Source organism: Macaca nemestrina, chromosome 9 (assembly GCF_043159975.1).
Source record: "Macaca nemestrina isolate mMacNem1 chromosome 9, mMacNem.hap1, whole genome shotgun sequence".
Classification (NCBI taxonomy): domain Eukaryota; kingdom Metazoa; phylum Chordata; class Mammalia; order Primates; family Cercopithecidae; genus Macaca; species Macaca nemestrina.
The window spans coordinates 69,261,225-69,282,424 of NC_092133.1; the positions used below are offsets into that span (position 1 = coordinate 69,261,225).

The 21,200-nt window shown below is 38.5% G+C and overlaps 1 protein-coding gene across 5 annotated transcripts in view; it reads left to right on the forward strand.

The window, feature by feature from the left end:
- The window catches only part of LOC105466039 (mitochondrial calcium uniporter), a 206,120-nt gene that overhangs the window by 157,974 nt on the left and 26,946 nt on the right, over positions 1 to 21,200 (forward strand). The gene's annotated exons all lie outside the window — the stretch shown is intronic.

Sequence of the window (21,200 nt, forward strand, 5' to 3'; positions counted from 1 at the left end):
TTTATCCTTCTTAAGAAAACTAATTCATATTACTTATCAAGAAATAAAAGCACAAAATTATTTGTTTTAATGTAGCTTGATGTTCCTTATTGTACATCTTTCTAATTTTGTACTTTTTTTTTTTTTTTTTTTTTGAGACAGAGTCTCACTCAGTCACCCAGGCTGGAGTGCAGTGGCACAATCTCGGCTCACTGCAAGCTCCGCCTCCCAGGTTCACACCATTCTCCTGCCTCAGCCTCCCAAGTAGCTGGGACTACAGGTGCCCGCCACCACGCCTGGCTAATTTTTTACATTTTTAGTAGAGACGTGGTTTCACCGTGTTAGCCAGGATGGTCTCGATCTCCTGACCTCGTGATCCACCCACCTCGGCCTCCCAAAGTGCTGGGATTACAGGCGTGAGCCACCGCGCCCGGCCTAATTTTGTACTTCTAAGTTAATTTTACCTTAGGTCAGTATAGCTTGTGAGAAAACTGCTTAATCCACAGCTACTCCAGTAAGTAGAGTTTGGTCACCAGCAACAGAAATTTCTACCATCACTCCCTGCTCTTTGTTGTGACTGCTGGTCATCTTCAGTATTAAATGAGGGCTTCACCCTCGGTTTTTAGAAGTGCAAGGTCTAAAATATCATATCCTGTAATTATGGTATTTATATACTTAGTAAATATACCTCTATATACTGCTTTTCAGTAATTATTAATTATGTTAGTTGACAAATCTGGTTATGACGGTAACAACTGATAATAAAATATGTAGATTATCTTAAATGCTTACCTCTCTAACAAGGCAATCTAACAGGTTCTAGATTTTTTTTCTTTTTGGTATCGTAAATACTTATGAGGATCTATTGAAAGCTCTAGACCCTTTCTCTAGAAGAATTTATATAAACATAGGAAATTTTGCATACAATGTTATAGTGATACAGATTCCCCTAGACCAAACCGTGGAGCAAACACATACCCATACTGACACCCATGTTCCGTTTTATGAGAGGCATTCTGCTTAAAGGTTAGGAGTACAAGCTTTGAAGTCAAGCAGACCTAGGTTTATATCCCAGTTCTACCACTTAACCTCCTTATAACCCCCGGTAAGTGATAAGTCAAAGCCTGTTTCCTCATCCATGAAACGTAGATAGTAATAGTTAACACCTCCAACAGAAAAATGTAGAAATAGTACTTATTCTGTAAGGAGTGGTTGTGGTAGTGTTAAAGACCTCAAATCTAAAACACGTGGTCTTAGACTTATTTTAATTTCTCTGTGCCCCAGATCCTCAACTGTAAAATGACTAATAGTAAAATTTTTATGGTTATATAGTTTATACTTACTTGAAGTCTTTAAAGCCTTCAGGGGTTTCCCTTCATGTTAGTGGAAGTTACAATGATGTGGATAATTCTGCTGTAGACAGTTTGTCTAATTTATCATCCAACTCAGAACACTTTTGAGAATGAAAGGAGATGCCTGATTTTTTTTTTTTTTGAGGCCGAGTCTTGCTCTGTCACCAGGCTGGAGTGCAGTGGTACAGTCTCAGCTCACTGCAACCTCCGCCTCCCGGGTTCAAGTGATTCTCCTGCCTCAGCCTCCCGAGTAGCTGGGATTACAGGCACCCACCACCACGCCTGGCTAATTTTTTTTTTTTTTTTTTTTTTTGTATTTTTAGTGGAGATGGGGTTTCACTGCGTTGGCCAGGATGGTTTCGATCTCTTGACCTTGTGATCCACCCGCCTCAGCCTACCAAAGTGTTGGGATTATAGGCGTGAGCCACCACACCCGGCTGCCTGATACTTTTTAATAGTGTAGACCAGGACCTATCTTCACTCTAGCTATTGGGAAAGTGTGAAAAGTGAGCTAGAGAAAGAGCAAGAAAAATAGCCTTATCTAGCTGCTTTTTTTTAAAATCCAGAAATGAAACCCTACTCAAACTGCCTTATATTAAGAATTGCTAGGACCTGGCATGGTGGCTCACGCCTGTAATCCCAGCACTTTGGGAGGCCAAGGTGGGAGGATCTCTTGAGTTCAGGAGTTCAAGACCAGCCTGGGCAACATAGACCTCATCTCTACCAAAAAATACAAAAATTAGCTGGGCGTGGTGGCATGTGCCTGTGGTCTCAGCTACTTGGGAGGCTGGGGTGGGAGGATTGCTTGAGCCCAGGAGGTCAAGGCTGCAACGAGGTGGGAAATCAAGTCGACAGTGAGCTAGGATCCGCTACTGCACCGCTCCCTCCTGAACGACAGTCAGACCTTGTCTCACACACACACAAAAAAAGTGAGAATCGCTAGAGAGTTGTTATGTTTATCTTGTACTTAACAAAAGATATAAGATTTCCCTACAAAAATTGTTTGTGGGCAAATAATTTTAATAATGAAAGTATCTGAAAATTCCTGTTTAATAATAAACAACCATCTGTTTAGTCAACCCAAGTAATAGATAATATATAAATTCTAAACCTAAGGTCTGCGAGTGGTTTTGGGAACCAGATATATGCTCCAGCTTTTTTTTGTTTTTGTTTTCTGTCCTGTTGCTTTTTAAAGAAGCTTTATTGAGCTGTATTTCACATACCATAAAATTTACCCATCATTGTACAACTGTCACAACAAACCATCTTTTTTTTTTTTTTTTTTTGAGATGGAGTCTCGCACCATCACCCAGGCTGGAGTGCAGTGGTGCGGTCTGGACTCACTATAACCTCCCCCTCCCAGGTTCAAACCATTCTTGTGCCTCAGCCTCCCTAGCAGCTGGGATTACAAGCATGCACCACCATGCCCGACTGATCTTTGTATTTTTAGGAGAGAGGGGTTTCGCCATGTTGGCCAGGCTGGTCTCGAACTCCTGACCTCAGGTGATCCACCCACCTCAGTCTCTCGAAGTGCTGGGATTACAGGCGTGAGCCACCATGCCCAGCCACAACAATCCATTTTCGAACCGCTCGCTTGTTTGTCAGTTGATAGTGTAGCAAAAAAAATTTTTTTAAAGTTCCCCAGTTCTAATCTTCACTCACACCCTCAACCCCAGATAACCACCAATTTGCTTTCTGTCTCTGTAGTTAAACCTTTTCCAAAAATGTCATATAAATGGACTCATACAATATGTAGTCTTTTGCATCTGGCTTCTTTTACACAGCGCAATGCTTTCAAGGCTTATCCATGTTGTAGTGTGTATTTGTAGTTCTTTATTTTTATTGCTGGGTAGTATTCCAGTATGTAGAAATATCACATTTTGTTTATTCATTCACCAAATGAGGGACATTAGAATTGTTTTCCATTTTGAACTATTAAAAATAATGCTGCTGCCAACATTTGCCTATAAATCTTTGTATAGACATGTTTTCATTCTTCTTGGATAGATACTTATGAATGAAATGGTTGGGTTATACTGTAGGTGTATGCTTAATTTTTTTAAGAAACTGCAAACTGTTTTCCAAAGTGACTGTACCATTTTGCATTCCCACCAGCAGTTCATCGGTGTGACAGTCTCCCTACATCCTCCCCAACCTTGGTACAGTCAATCTTGATTATAGACACTCTAATGGATATACAATATTACTTCATTGTGGTTTTAATTTGGATTTCACTGATAATTAATGATATTGAACATCTTTTCATGTGCTTATTAACCATTCAGATATTTTATTTAGTAAAGTGTCTATTCAAAGGACCTTTTGAAAACATTTGACTATATCTTCTTCTTATTGAGTTGTAAGAGTTCTTTATATAGTCTAGAGTTTTTCTTGTTAGTTTTTCAAATAGTTTTGAGAGAAAGGGGACAGATGTTATTAATGACTTTTTGTCAACTCATGTTAGTAACTGTTGTACACAGTTGGAAATTCTGTGTCATTATTGTATTGAGGGCACATACATACCCAACCACTATACCCCACCACTATATATCTTTCTTTCCAGCTTTAAAAAGACTTGACAACAAAAAATAAATGAAGCATTGAAGCTACTTAATCACCAAAAATTATAGGGCACACAGAGCTTAAGTATTTTAACGTGGCAGAGTTCTCACCAGCTTAAATACAAAGTTGTGAAAACAGAAGCACCTTATTTTTTTTATTTTAAAAATATATCCAACAGTTCAGATTTTTTTTTTTGTAAGTAGTAATTACAATTTGAAACTTTACCAAAATGTGGATGCACTTGTTTCATCACAGAACTCTTTCCTTGAAGGATTCTTCAAGATTGACTTTTATATTATCAAGAAAAGAAGCCACATGAAATTGGAAAGACCTTTAAGCTTTATGTGCTGACAGTGAACTACTTCGCTTGGAGCAGAAGAAAATTTATGTCAGATTTCAGGTGATGCCATCCACTTCAGGATTGTCATCATTTTTTCCAATATTTTGAAGTGAATTTTGAGGGAATTGGAAACTCATTTTCCTCCAGAATGCAGCTTGGTGAAAAAACTGATACTGCTCAAAGCAGTTAGTTCCTAGTTTTTGTCTGTTAACATGCATGTTGACACAATTAAAGAAAAATTCCTAATATCCAGGTCTCTTGTGGAAATTACAAAGGCTGTTAATATTAATGGCTACCAGCATCTCTGACAGACTGTTAAATTTCTTTGCCAAAATAACTACCAGAAAAAATTTTTTTTTTTTTTTTTTGAGATGGAGTTTTGCTCTTGTCGCCAGGCTGGAGTGCAGTGGCACTCAGCTCACTGCGCCCTCCTTCTCCTGGGTTCAAGTGATTCTCCTGCCTCAGCCTCCTGAGTAGCCGGGATTACAGGTGACTGCCACCATGCCCCCCTAATTTTTGTATTTTTATTAGAGACGGGGTTTTACCATGTTGGCCAGGCTGTTCTCAAACTCCTGACCTCAGGTGATCCACCCGCCTCGGCCTCCCAAAGTTCTGAGATTACAGGCATGAGCCACCGCGCCTGGCCCAAAAAAAATTTTTGACTCTAATGAAGATCTTAGTATTCTGCACAGATGGCGCATCTTCCAAACTTAGCAATGTACATACTTATACTGCCTCAGAGGAGAAAGCAGCTCCACCCATTGTAATAATGCATTGCTTTTCTTTCTTTCACTGGCACATACTGGCTTTGAAGACTCTTCCAACAGGCCTAAAAATTTTGCCTGCTCCCACAGAAGTAATCAATTTCATAAGAACAAATTTTTATCAAAAAAAAAGTTAAAAAATTTAAAATTCTCCTTTGCTTTATTAAATTTTTGGCAGGAGTTTTGCTTTTTGAAAGAAAAGAAAGGTTAGTACAGGAGGAGTTTATTTGTGGCTTGATTTACTTGGGGATATTTGGGGCTTTATGAATGAGTAATCTAATTCAAGACCTTATAGTTGTTATGGATTTGGCAGAAAAATCATAAACTCTTAGCCAAACTATTGCTCTGAGTAAGGTAAAGCCAGGAGTTTGAGACCAGCCTAGGCAACATGGTGAAACCGTCTCTACTAAAAATACAAAAAATTAGCTGGGCGTGGTGGCGCACACCTGCAGTCCTATAGTCCTGTAGAAATGGACAACCATGTGAATTTTCTACTACTTGAAGTATCTCTGTAGGCTAGTCATGAATGAAAAGTTTTGTCAGTTTCTCCGTAGGCATATAGGAAAACCGCAGAGATCTTAAAGATTACCTTCACACAGAAAACCTCACAATTGAAACTTGGATTTATAATCTTTTCACTTTTCATATTGTATTGAGTAGTGATATGAAATCAATTCTCAGACAATTCTTAGTTTCCTTGCACAAACTTAACCTAGCATCATTTCGCAAAGTGAGCTGTGATTCTGTTTGTTACCGTATACCTTTCTCGGAATTTTCAGTACCACTTTTCATCAAAATAGAAAGTGCACAACCTTTTGGATATCAAAGATAATATTCAGTTTACCATGTTCCAAAACTAGGGCAGTATGTGACTTCTTTAGTCAAGCCAAACAATAGCAGCCTATAATTTACATGTTCTTTCCTCTTGAATTAACTTTTATTTTCCGTTTAATTTGTATATTTTATTTCTTTGTAAAAAACAGGAAATGGCCATTAATTTTGGTTCAAAAATGAGGGAAATAATCCTTCAGGTTTTGTAAACATTGATTTTTAAAATAGGGCAATACAAAGAAAATTGTATTTTCTTCGTATTACATATAAAATAAAGTAGTTATATAAAATGAAATTTTATAAATTATATAATTATAAAATAATTGTAAATAAATACAATAATTTATTTTATAAATTATATCTAAAATTTTTATGTACAAACTGTTTGGATTTTTTCAGGAAATAGGGTTGAGGAAGAAGTTCATCCATAGCTTTATCAGATTCTCAAAGAGGTTAATTAACCAAAAATACTAAAAAACAGACTATTTTTTTAGAGCAGTTTTAGGTTCACATCCCAAATGCGAGAAGGGTACAGAAATATCCTATATATTCCCTGCCCCTAAATCCTTGCATAGCCTCCCCCATGATGAATATCTCCCCATGAGAGGAGTACATTTGTTATAATTGATGAGCCTGCATTGACACATCATTACAACCCCAAGTCCATTAATTTTCGTTAGGATTCACACTTGGTGTTTTACACCCTATGGGTTTTGGGTAAATGTATGTATGACATGTATCCACCATTATAGTATCACACAGAGGAGTTTCACCGCCCTAAAAATCCTCTGTGCTCTACCTATTCATATCTCCCTTTTCCCTAACTCCGGGTAGGCAGGTACTAATCTTTTACTGTCTCTATAGTTTTGCCTTTTCCAGAATGTCTTACAGGAATCATACAGTATGTAGCCTTTTCTGATTGACATCTTTCACTTGGTAAGATACATTTAAGTTTTCTCTATGTCTTTTCATGGCTTGATAGCTCATTTCTTTTTAGCACTGAATAATAGTCTGTTATCTGGGTGTACCACAATTTGTCCACTTGCCTACTGAAGGACATCTTGGTTGCTTCCAAGTTTTGGCAATTATGAATAAAGCTACTACAAACATCTGTGTGCAAGTTTTTATATGGGCATTTTTCAGCTCTTTTGGGTAAATATGGAGAATTGTGGTTGGTAGCAGTATGTTTATTTTTGTAAGAAAACACCAAACTGTCTACCAAAGTGGTTGTATTATTTTGTATTCCCAGCAGTAATGAATGAGAGTTCCTGTTGTTTCACATCCTTGCCAGCATTTGATGTTTAACTTACTCTTTCCCCTTGTTAAACTCAGTGGAAGCAGTCATTTTTCTTCTCTTGACATTTAAAGAAAATTTTAATTATTTTATATATTTAAGTAGATTTTTCTGAAATTATTGTGAAGCAACACATTTTGTTTATACATATTAATTATAGATATTCTGTCAGATGCAGCAGCTCATGCCTGTAATCCTAGCACTTTGGGAGGCCAAAGCAGGTTGATCACCTGAGCTCATGAGATTGAGACTAGCCTAGGCAACTTGGTAAAACCGTCTCTACCAAAAATACAAAAAATTAGGCTGGGCGTGGTGGCTCATGCCTGTAATCTCAGTACTTTACGGGGCCAAGGTGGGCGGATCACCTTAGGTCAGGAGTTCGAGACCAGCCTGGCCAGCATGGCAAAAACCCATCTCTACTAAAAATATAAAAATTAGCTGATCATGGTGGTGGGCACCTGTAATCCCAGTTACTTGGGAGGCTGAGGCAGAAGAATCGCTTGAACCCAGGAGGCAGAGGTTGCGGTGAGCCAAGATTGCGCCACTGTTGCCTGGGCAACAGAGCAAGACTCCATCTCAAAGAAAATGTAAAAAAAATAGAAATACAAAAATTAGCTGGGCGTGGACGCATACATCTGTAGTTCTAGCTACTCAGGAGACTGAGGCAGGAGGATCTCTTAAACCTGGGCGGTTAAGGCTGCAGTGAGCCCTGATCATGCCACTGCATTCTAGCCTGGGTGACAAGAGTGTGACTCTGTCTCAAAAAAAAAAAAAAAAAAAAAAAAAAAAAAATATATATATATATATATATGTATGTGTAAATATTCTGAGGATGTTTTTGCGATAATATATAAGGAAGCTCCTTATTGTCACCAAAGTAGATAGATATTTAGTTTATTCTGTTAAAATGATAGTCTTATATTTTGTCTAACATATAATTTAACAAAGCATATAGACTTTTGGAATTATCCTTAGGGATATAGAAGTGATTGTTAAATTACTTGAGGGCATCTAGGCATAAAACTAGTAAAAATAAAATGTAAGACATTTATTGAGAATAATAAACTTTATTGAAGGACATAAGATAGGAATAAATTTAGTGTTATACCATCTTAATAGATATGAAGACAACAATTGTAAATTGTCTATTTTCCTTAAATGAATTTATAAATTCAATGCAATGCTAATCAAAACCCCAGTGGGAGCTGATCAACTTACTTAAAAATTCACATGAAAGAGTAAAGCTATATAAAAAACTAAGATAAATTTGGAATAGGAAAACACGGGGACATGTGGTACCTAAGCACGTACTAAGACATATTTCTAAAACTGTAATAATCAAAACAATGAAGTATTGGTACAGGAAAGATTGTTGGATCAGATTAGAGAAAGCTTACATATATAGAAATCTGACATGCGATTGATTAGCATTGTAAAGCCAAGGAAAAAGGGCAGACTATTTAATAAATGGTGCTATTACAATCAACTTCTCAACATCACAAAAATAAATAAGTTCCAGATGAATTAAGGAGTAAAATGTGAAACACAAGGCTCTAAAAGGAAATAAAAATTTATATCAGAAACTAAAAACATTGAGTAGTGCTACTTTCTCTTAGCCTTATTTTTATTTATAATAGGGGAAGAAATCTGGTTTTTCAATATACAAATTATGGTATACAGTCATGCATGTACTGAATAACAACGTTTCAGTCAACAATGGGCCACATATATGATGTTGGTCCCAAAAGAGTATAATACTGTATTTTTACTGCACCTTTTCTATATTCAGAAATGTTTAGATATACAAATACCACTGTGTTATAGTTGCTGACAGTATTCAGCACAGTAATTCGCTATACAGGTTTGTAGCCTAAGAGCAATACCTAGATACCTACTAGGTGTGTGGTAGGCTATACCATCTAGGTTTTGTAAATATTATCTATGATGCTCACACAGTGACAGAATCACCTAATGATGCATTTCTCAGAATGTATCCCTGTTGTTAAGCAATGTATTCATAGAATGAAATTCTATATAGGAGGTTTTTTTTCTTTTTTTTAAATTTACCACTTCCTTATATATAGGAGTTTAAGTGAATGTTTCCAGAAATATGATTCAATTTAGATAAACCTCAAAGCAATGATTGTCATAAAAGACAAGTTTTAGAGGGTTGTAAACACCGTGATCCTTTATATATAGGAGTCTCCCCTCCACCCCTTTTTCCATGGCTTCACTTTCCATAGTTTCAATTACCCACGGGCAACTGCAGTCTGAAAATATTAAATGGAAAATTCCAGAAATAAACAATAAGTTTTTGTTTTGTTTTGTTTGAGACAGAGTCTTGCTCTGTCACAGGCTGGAGTGCAGTGGTGCAATATCAGCTCACTACAACCTCTGCCTCCCAGGTTCAAGCAATTATCCTGCCTCAGGCTCCCGCGTAGCTGGGATTACAGGTGCCTGCCACCACACCCAGCTAATATTTGTATTTTCAGTAGAGTCAGCGTTTTACCGTGTTGGCCAGGTTGGTCTCAAACTCCTGACCTCAAGTGATCTGCCTGCATCAGCCTCCCAAAGTGCTGGGATTACAGGTGTGAGCCACTGTGCCCAGCCCAATTAATAAGTTTTAAATTGAATGCTGTTCTGAGTAGTGTGATGAAATTTTGTGCTATCCTGCTCGATCCCACCTGGGATGTGAATCATCCCTTTGCTCAGCATATCCATGCTTTATATGCTACTCACCCATTAGTCACTTAGTAGCTGTTTCAGTTATCAGATTGACTGTTGTTGTACTGCAGCACTTGTGGTCGAGTAACCCTTATTTTACTTAATACTAACCCCCCATGTACAAGAGTAGTGATGCTGGCATATTGTTTTAATTGTTCTAATTTTTTCTTAGTTCTTTCTGTTAATCTCTTATTGTGCCTAATTTATAAATTAAACTTAAAAATTTTTTTTCTTCTCTTTTGAAAATGAAAATGTTTGACTGGACTGGGAAGGCTCCCCCCACCCCTCAAAGCCAGAGCTGACAAAATTGTTCCCTTTAGGGTCCAGATGGAGGGAACCAGGATAGGGACTGGGAAGAAACCAGGAAGCAATGAAGGGAAGGAGTGGAAAGGAATAATCCAAATGGAGAGGAATAAAGCCTCCAAAAATCTTCTACCTAAAAGTAGGAGATCTTAGATCCAGGGGAACTTCCTCCCAGTGTGGCCAGGGAGACAGTTGAACTTTAGATGTCGGTGTATCTGTTTCCATTTTTATTGAGATGAAGTCTTGCCCTGTCGCCCAGGCTGGAGCGCAGTGGTGCAAACTCGGTTCACTGCAACCTCCGCCTCCTGGGTTCAAGCAATTCTCCTGCCTCGGCCTCCCAAGTAACTGGGATTTCAGGCGCATGCCACCATGCTAGGCTAATTTTTTGTACTTTTTCACTAGAGACGGAGTTTCGCCATGTTGGCCAGGGTGATGTAGAACTCCTGACCTCAAGTGATTCGCCCGACTTGGCCTCCCAAAGTGCTGGGATTACAGGCATGAGCCACCGTGCCTGGCCTGTATATTGATTTCTGATCATGTTGACAAGTTTACATTTGGTCAAGAATGTACCACTTCTCCATATGGGCTTCTCCATAGGGCTGCAGGATTGTCCTCATGATATGATGACTGGCTTCCCCTAGAGCAAGTGTACAAGAGACCAAAGCAGAAGCTGTAAAGTCTATTATGACATAGTCCTAGAAGTTACAGTCATCACTTCAGCTGTATCATATTGGTTCTGCAGACCAGCCCTGATTTGATATGGATGACACTACTCAGGGCATGAATATAGACAATCCCTGACTTCTGATGGTTCAACTTATGGTTTTTTGACTTTATGATGGATTTGTTGGATTATTAAATGCATTTTTTGACTTACAGTGGGTTTATGCAGAGATAATATCATAAGTCAAGAGGCATCTATACTATCTTAGTCCATTTCTTTGCTGCTATGTCAATTGCAAACTGAGTAATTTATGAAGAAAAGATTGATTTGGCTTACAGTTCTGGGAAGTCCAAGATCGAGGAGTCCATCTAGCGAGGGTCTTCTTGCTGCATTGTAACATCGCAGAAGGCATCACATTGTGGGGAAGTGTGCACAGGAGACAGAGAGGGGAAACTGAGTTGAACTCACCTTTTTTGTTTTATCAGGAACCCACTCCCCCAGTAACTAACCCACTCCTATGGTAATGGCAAAAATCCAGTTATAGGGGCAGAGCCTTCATGACCTAATCACCTCTTAAAGGTCCTGCCTCTCAACACTCTTACAATGGCAATTAAATTTCAAGGTGAGTTTCAGAGGAGACATTCAAACCATAACAAATACTTACAGGCAAGGATTATAGAGAGTCTTCTTGAAGGCTGGCTATCACAGTACTAAATATCATGTATTGAGATATATATTTGTGCGTGTGTGTGTGTGTGTGTGTGTGTATAAATGGATGGAAGTTTATACCAAGTTGGTAAACACCAACTACCAACTTCAGGATAGTGGCTTCATTTGGAAAAAGATCACCCTGCTTCAATGTGGAAAATTGAACTGGAGCAAGGCTGGAATGAAGGACTCCAATTACAGTGCAGCTGATAGAATAAAAAGACAGTGGTGGCCTGGACTAAAATGGTGGTAGTGTAGAGAGTATCAGAGGGCTTAGAGATGTTTAAAAAATAGAATGAAAGGGCCAGGTGTGGTGGCTCACACCTGTAATCCCAGCACTTTGGGAGGCTGAGTCAGGTGGATCACGAGGTCAGGTGTTCGAGACCAGCCTGGCCAACATAGTGAAACCACGTCTTTACTAAAAATACAAAAAATTAGCCGGGCGTGGTGGCAGGCACCTGTAATCCCAGCTACTCGGGAGGTTGAGGCAGGAGAATCGCTTGAGCCTGGGAGGTGGAGGTTGCCGTGAGCCGAGATTGCGCCACTGCACTCCAGCCTGGGTGATGGTGCAAGACTCTGTCTCCAAAAAAAAAAAAAAAAAAAAAAGAAAGGACATGATGAGTAATTAGATCTGAGGAATGTCAGATTCAGATTCTGGCTCTACGAGTAGTCAAGGATAGCAGGTAATTTTCTGGCTTGGTCAAAAATAAAATAATGGTGGTGTTATTGGTTGAGATTATGGGTGGTTAGGGAAGATGGATTCACTTTTAGGACTTTTGAGTTTGAGTTATGGCTGTGGGAGACCCAATTTCTAGCAGACAATTGAATATAGGCTTGGCATATCATCAGCATTTACATGAGACTTTGGGAAGACACGAGATTCCCTAGAGAGTGTGTGAACTGAGAAGCACAGAGGCCGAGGACAAAACACTTAGAAACTTTTAAGGGATGAGTAGAGGAAGAATAACTTATGAGGGGAAATTAGAAGGTCAAGACAGAAAGAAAAGCTAGAAGCCTCATAGAAGCCAATGGGGAAACTTTTTTACAAAGTGAGGGAGTCGTTAACATTAGATGCTGCTAAAACAAGCAAGTTAAGAACTAAAATATCTACTGAATTTAGCAAACTAATGTCATGTGTGACCTAGAAGAGGATTTCTTAGTCAAATGAACTATTGCTGTTGAATTGAAATATGTGATCTTAGGAATATTATCTTTTCAGGAATATTATCTTTTTCTTTTTTTCTTTTTTAGACAGAATTTCGCTCTTGTTGCCCAGGCTGGAGTGCAGTGGCACAATCTCAGCTCACTGCAACCTCCCCCTCCCGAGTTCAAGTGATTCTCCTGCCTCAGGTGCCTGAGTAGCTAGGATTACAGGTGTCTGCCACTACACCCAGCTAATTTTTTGTATTTTTGGTAGAGATGGAGTTTCACCATGTTGGCCAGACAGGTCTCGAACTCCTGACCTCAGGTGATCCACTCACCTTGGCCTCCCAAAGTGCTTGGATTACAGGCATGAGCCACTGTGCCCAGCCCAGGAATATTATCTAACATTACTAGACTCTATTATTCTTAGCTGCAAAAGAAGGTTGTTAGTTTGTATGATCTCTCTGGCCTTCCAACACTGAAATTCTGTGATTATATCTCACATTTATGATGCAGAATATTACACAAAATGGGGAGGAAATCGATAACGTTAAGATCATAAGCCCCTGAAATCATCCATCATACATAGTTCTACTCCAGGTAGCTTTGCAGAAAAAGCCCAACATGGGCTTCCTTACTGTACCAGTTCCCTTTCATAATAAGCCCTCAAAATATATACAGGTGATATATTTTAGTGGAGATTTTACTCATTATTTTGAACACTAGCCAAACTTCATACTATATATTTTTACAAGCATTTAAAAAATATTTTGCAAAATAATAAGCATTTGTATTTTATGACTGTTTTTCAACTCCTGATGCCTCAAAAGCATTTTTTAAAAATGTATTCCTGCTTCAAATGCAATTGTTTGTAGTTCCTGCACTACTCTTCTTAGTCTGCACAATTCCACAGCTTTCTGTTTTTATGCCTAAATCTGTTATCGTGTTATCGTGTTCTAACTCTAAGTATTCATGTTGAACGCTCCATAATTTCTAGGCTTTTTTTGAAACACACTGCTCTGGAACATACTTATGTTATTTCTTATTTTATTCACTTGGAAATCAAAACAAAAGAAAAAAAATCCAACCAAACAGCCACTTGATGCAATGTATACTTTAAAAGAATATTTTGTCTCTAGATGATAGTAACTGACAACTGTCATTAGCTTGTGAATACCCATTCTGACTTCACTACAACCAGCTGTTTATTGTTTATATTGTGAAACTTGAGGAACCTTGGCAATTGTTATTCCTGAATTGCAAACTAAGAAATCTAATGTTGACATTACAATCCACAGTGTAGGAGAGAAGAGCAGGCCTTGGGATTTCAAAAGCAGTATAATAAAGGCTTGTCAGCTCTGAAATGCGCTATTCATTGTAGAGTTTCTCAAAAGCTTTCTTATTTCATTCCCTTGAAAAAAGCATCATGCTCTTTAAAGGAAGAAGTTAAACTGGGTATGAAAGACCTTCATATTCTCCGTTGACTTTGACTCAGTTATTTTAAAACAGTAACCCCTAAGCATTTACCTGTGAAACTGATGTTTTAGTGCATTTGTAACTGCCCAACAGCTTCTCTGTGCCCAGTACCTAGATAGAGCCAATTTGTCAAGACAGGAGAATTGCAATAGAGAAAGAGTTTAATGCACACAGAGCTGGCTGAATAGGAGACTGGAGTTTTATTACTCAAATTAGTCTCCCCAAATTGGAGGCCAGGGTTTTTCAAGGATAGTTTGGTGGGCAGGGGGCTAAGGGAATGAGTGCCACTGATTGGTTGTGGATGCAGTCATAGGGGTGTGGAAAATGATCCTCATGTGCTGAGTCCTCTTCTGGGTGGGGGCCACAGGAGCCTGAAAGGACATCTCAAAAGGCCAGTCTTAGGTTCTACAACAGTGATGCTATCTGCAAGAGTGGGTGTGGGGAAGTTGCAAATCTGTGACCTCTAGAATAATAGCTGGTAATCCCTTACACTTACATTTTAGCAGAATTCAGCCTCCTCCCATCTTCCTAACCTGGTGCTCTTTCGTTAGTTTTGTGAAGGCAGTTTATTTTGGGGGAAGGCCTATTATTTAAACTAAAAACTAACTTTCTCCCAAAGCTAGCTAGGCCCAAGCCCAGGAATGACCAAAGGCAGTTTGGAGGTTAAAGGAAGTATGGGGTTGGTTAGATTAGGTCTCTTTCACTGTCATAATTTTCTCACTTTTATAATTTTTGCAAAGACACTTTTAAGATTCTCCAGATATATTTCAGACTCACAGATTGTATCTCTTTTTTAAATTCAACTCTCTCTACTTCTTGATCTGTGGTTACTCTTTTTCACATATATAGAAAGGGGATAATTGGATAATTTAATCACTAATCTTAATGACTTCATCATCATTACTGCTATAGAAAAGATAGAAATATTCTCATGTTAGTGGTTCTGACTTCAGGAAACAGTAGATTAATTGCTAAGGATTCTTTTAGAACAAGAAGGAATATGACACATTTTTAAAATATCTTTAGGTATTGCAAACTTTAGATAGTACATGCTATATATTCAATTCAAATTACTATTTTGACCTCTTCTTCCTTAGGAAACAGACTATTCCTTTGGACAGAAAAAGGCAATAGGGATTTCTGATTTTGCCTTTTAGTTTTTATGTAAAAATCCAAATCATACATCCATGAAGTATTAACTGCTGTGGGAATTACTATCCTGCTATAAACAAGTAGAACACCAGACAAAATATCTGAAACAACTCTTTTCAGACACTGGACGATAGGCACACAGCACTGTGATGCCTGAGATAAGAGGAACAAATGAGTTAAACCCTGCATTGGTTGAGTTTACAGCCTGAGGCAGCCTCTAAACTGCATCACAGAGAAGGGAAACAGAGGTTGGCCATCTAGTTAAGATGAAGAAACAGAGATCAGAATTTGTAAATCTCAAGGCAGCTAGAATTTATGAGACAGAGATTTACAGAGGAAGGAGCTATGAAGAAAAAGAGGAGTCTTGGAAATCTGCAAAGGCATCCTGTGAGACTTTGGCTGAATTCTAAACCACAAGACCAGGCTAAAACTTCCTAGAAAATAGCTATTGCCAGTAACATAAAATGAATAATTTTGCTTCCCTCTAGCCACAGTAGAGAGATACATTTGAACACTTGAACATTTGGTAGACGTTCTCATAAGAACCATATCTTAGAAGTAGGGACAAATTGGTCCTAGAATAAAGGATTCTCTAGATCTCTCCTAAAAGAAGTTTTTGAAGTCTTGAAAGTGCCAAACTAACATGCAAGTAATTTAACTATACAAGACCCAGCACTCAACAATGTAAAATTAAAAATGTCTGACCACCAATCAAAAATTACTAGGCATATGAAGAAGCAAAAAATAAACCTTCCAAAAATACAGTCAATGAACAGACCTGGAAATGTCAGAGATAATGGAATAAACAGCCAAGAAGTTAAAATAGCTATTATAAATATGATCCTTATGCTCATAGAGAAAAGGAAAAGCAAAGATATAATGTGAAAAGAAATGGAAGATATAAAAAGAAATGGAACTTCTAGAGGTGAAAAATATGTCTGAAATGAAAACACCATATAGATGGAATTACCAGAAAATTAGACACCGCAGAAGAAAAAAATCCATGATGTTGAAGTATATTGCAATTAAAACTATCCAAAATGAAACTGAGAGGGGGAAAAAAAGAGGCCCCTGAAATGTATGAAGAAAACCTCAGTGACCTGTGAGACAGTATCACATGGCCTAACATAAGTGTAATTGGAATCCCAGAAGGGTAGGAGACAGAAAAAAATAATAGTTGAATAAAGGTCAAAAGTTTTCCAAATTTGAGGAAAGCCAGATCTAAAAAATCTAACAACTCCCAACCATTCACAGAGAAAAGCAAAGCACATCACAGTCAAATTGTTGAAAACCAATAATAAAAGGAAAATGTTAAAAAGCAGGCAGAGAGCTGGGCATGGTGGCTTATACCTGTGAGCCCAGCATTTTGGGAAGCCGAGGCAGGAGGATTGCTTGAGGCCAGCCTGGGCAACATAGTGAGACCCTGTCTCTACAAAAATAAAAATTAAAAATTAAAATTAAAAAAACTAGCTGGCCCAGCGCTTTGGGAGGCTGAGGCGGGTGGATCCCCTGAGGTCAGGAGTTCGAGACCAGCCTGGCCAACACAGTGAAACCCTGTCTCTACTAAAAATACAAAAATTTGCTGGGTGTGGTGGTGCGTGCCTGTAATCCCAACTATTGTAGAGGCTGAGGCAGGAGAATCGCTTGAACTTGGGAGGTGAAGGTACAGTGAGCCAAGATCACACCACTGTACTCCAGCCTGGGTGACAGAGCGAGACTCTGTCTCAAAAAGAAAATAAAAATAAAAATTAGCTGGACATGGTGGCACATGCCTGTAGTCCCAGCTACTTTGGAGGCTGAGGCGGGAGTATCCAGTGAGCCCAGCAGTTGAGACTGAGTGAGCCATGATGGTACCACTGAACTCCAGCCTGGGCAACAGAATGAGACCGTGTCTTTATTAAAAAGTAAAAGTTTTTAAAAGGCAGACAGAGGAAAAAAGACATAGAGGAACAAAGATAAGAATATACACAAACTCTTAATATATACTATACAAAACAAAATCTGTTTAAAAGATAATCAGAAGGTAAACCACACAAAAATAATGTGTGGTTTATAATATATGTAGAAAAATGTGTGAGAACAATACCATGAAGAATGTAAGCAGGGGGAATGGAAGTATATTGTTGTAAGGTTCTCTAAAACTATACCTAAAGTGATACTATATTATTTGAAGACTGATTGTGATATGGTAGAGATGTATAACACAGAACAGAATTCAGCAAACTATGACCTTCAGCAGTGCTCCTCAACGTTTTTGGCAGCAGGGACCAGTTTCGTGCAAGACAGTTTTTCCATGGTACCAGTCTGTGTCCTGGGGGTTGGCGACCCCCTGACCTACAGGCCAAAGTCAGCCCATTGCTTATTATAAATAAAGTTTGTTGGAACACAGCCATGCCTATTTATTTGTATATTGCCTGTGGCTGCTTTTGCACCACAGTAACAGAGTTTATAGTTGTAACAGAGTTTATAGTTGTAACAGAGATCTTATGACCCACAGAGTCTAAAATATTTAATACCTCAGCCTTTACAGAAAAAAGTTTAGCAATACCTGCTCTAGAGTAATGCTTAAAAAAAAAATAAAATAAGGGCCAGGCCTGGTGGCTCACACCTGTAATCCCAGCACTTTGGGAGGCCAAGGCGGGCAGATCATTTGAGACCAGCCTGGCCAACATAGTGAAACCCTGTCTCTACTAAAGAAAAATTAGCTGGGTGTGGTGATGGGTACCTGTAGTCCCAGCTACCCGGGAGGTAGAGGCAGGAGAATGGCTTGAACCCAGGAGGTGGAGGTTGCAGTGAGCCGAGATCACACCACTGCACTCCAGCCTGGGCAACACAGCAAGACCCTATCTCAAAATAAATAAATAAATAAATAAATAAATAAATAAATAAATAAATAAAATAAATTGTATTTAATAAGTCAACAGCCGAGATTAGCTTGGGCATTGTGGCTCAATCCTGTAATCCTAGCACTTTGAGATGCTGAGATGTGAGAATTGCTTGAGTCCAGGACTTCAGGGTCAGCCTGGGCAACATAACGAGACCCTGTCTCTACCCTGCCCCCCCAAAAAAAATTATCCAGGCATAGCTACATGTGCCTTTAGTCCTAGCCACTCAGGAAGCTGAGGGAGGAGGATCACTTGAGCCCAGGAGATCAAGGCTGCAGTGAGTTGTGATCACACCACTGCACTCCAGGCTGGGAGACAGATTAAGACCCTGTCTCTGAAAAATAAAAGTGAGAAAAAAAATAGAGATTAAATTAAAATAAATAGTGATTAAATGAAAAAATCCTTTTTAAAGAGATTAAAAGATAGTAAATCTAAAAAATGGCAAGAATAGAGGAAAAGTAGAAGAAAGAACAGTAGGGTCAAATAGAAAATAAGTAGTAAGATGGTAGACATATACTCAGCCATACTTATAATTACATTAAATACAAATAATATATACACTTTAATTAAAAGACAGAGATTGTTAGATTGGATAAAATAGCAAGACCCAACTATAAGCTTTCTGCAGGAAACTCACTTTAAATAAAACATGGATAAGGTAAAAGGATAGGGAAAGATACACTATGAAAACATGTCACACAAAGGCTTGTATGCAAATAATCATAAAAGCTTTATTCATAGTAGCCAAAACCTGGAAACAACCCAGATGTTCATCAACAGGATAAACAAGTTGTGGTTTGTCTATGCAATGACATCCTTCTCAGGAATACAAATGAATGACTACTAATGAACTAGTTAATTGATGAACTACTAACAACAACATAGGTGAATCTCATAATCATGCCAAGAGAAAGAAGCCCAAATACAAAAGGGTCCATAGTGTGATTTTATTTATATATAACTCTATAAAACTCTAATCTGTGGTGACAAAAATCAGATCAATGGTTACCCAGGGATTAACTGGGATGGGGATCAGAGAATTTGGGGGAATCAAAAATGTTCTTTATTTTGATTCTTATGTCAAAACTCATCAGATTTCCATTTTAAATAATGTATTTTGTTATTTATAAGCTATATCTCAATTAGGGTTATTTCTTGAAAATTCAAATCATGAAAGATTTTAGTGTGAAGATTTTGTGTATAATGTAGACCTTATCAGTTACTAGAATAGACAAGGAAATAAGATGTAGATGTCTACAACTACAACTATGGAAAACTTGATGCATTTTGGATTTCCAAAACATTAATCTCACACATTTCCTATAAACTCTTTGATTAGTAGGGATATAAATCCTTAGAAGCATAATAGAATGTAATTTTTGACTCATTTTATTTTTAAAAATTGTTTTTAGAAGCCAGGCATAGTGGCTCACGCCTTTAGTCCCAGCACTTTGGGTGGCCAAGGCAGGTCGCTGCTCAAGCTCAGGAGTTCAAGACCAGCCTGGGCAACATGGTGAAACCCTGTCTCTCAAAAAAAATATATATATATAGCATGGCATGGTGGTGCGTGCCTGTAGTCCCACTAACTTGGGAGGCTGAGGCAGGAGAATCGCTTGAGCTTGGGAGCTCGAGTCTGCAGTGAGCTGTGATCATGCCACTGCACTCCAGCCTAGGTGATAGAGCAAGACCCTGTCTCAAAAAAAAAAAAAGTTTTAGACATGGGGTCCCACTCGGTTGCTCAGGCTGGAGTGCAGTGGCACAATCATAGCTCACTGTAGACTCAAACTCCTGGGCTCAAGCAGTCCTCCTGCCTCAGCCTCCCGAGTAGCTGGGACTACAGACACGTGCTGCCACATCTAGCCAACCTTTGATTCTTCAAAGGAGCTAGTAAGGAAACATTATCATTTATGTATCATGTAGTGTGCTAAGTGTTTTAAATTATTTATGTATTTCACTCATTTCTCACAACAGCTCTATGAGTTAGGGATTAAACCTTTTTTTTTTTTTTTTTGAGATGGAGTCTCGCTCTGTCACCCAGGCTAGAGTGCAGTGCCACGATCTCGACTCACTGCAACGTCCTCCTCCCAGGTTGAAGTGATTCTCCTGCCTCAGCCTCCCTGGTAGCTGGGACTACAGATGTGCACCACCACGCTCAGCTAATTTTTTTATTTTTAGTAGAGACAGGGTTTCACCATGTTGGCCAAGATGGTCTCAATCTCTTGACCTCATGATCTGTCCACCTCAGCCTCCTAAAGTGCTGGGATTATAGGCGTGAGCCACCACGCCTGGCCAAAGCCCATTTTATATATGAAAAAAGTGAGACTCAGAGAAGTTACATAATATGCCCAAAATTACAGAGCCAAGATTCAGTCCCAGGTTTGACTCCAAAGCCTGTTTTCTTTCCTCAGTGCTAATATCATCTTTAAATGCTTAGTTGCTTATGTAAAACATTTTGATTTTTAAAATGCATTTAAAAAAAAATGTATTTGAAAATTATTGCGAAAGAGGGTTATTCTGATGTTTGTTTTACTAGGGCCCTACAAATCAAGAATACTGAGGGAAAAAATAAGGAAATAGGCATGCTATGCTATACTTTTGTAGAAGATCCCTTCAATTTTATAACTCATAATAAACTTTCCCTTCATAACATTTTGTTATAAAATCTTAAACAACAGAGTTTTGGTTCTGTCTAGCCAAGCTCATGAAGACATTCAAGAGAACATGAATTGTTTTTGATAGAATGCTAACTGAAGAATGACGAGGTTCATGAATTTGGAAAGGAGACGTATATTTCTCATAAAGGTTGCAGCCTGCAGGGTGGCCATTCTGACAGGCTGGGAAGTGTAGCCTCTATTCAGAAGCCAAAAACAGACACTTTGAGGAATAGGCAAAAAGAACAGGAATGCATGCTGAGCAGGGTGGCCAAATGTACATACTCAGTACACTATAGGAGAGGCCATGCATATTTATGAAAAGAGAAACGTGTATGCACAACTGAGCTTCATGCCCCTTCATGGGTCCCG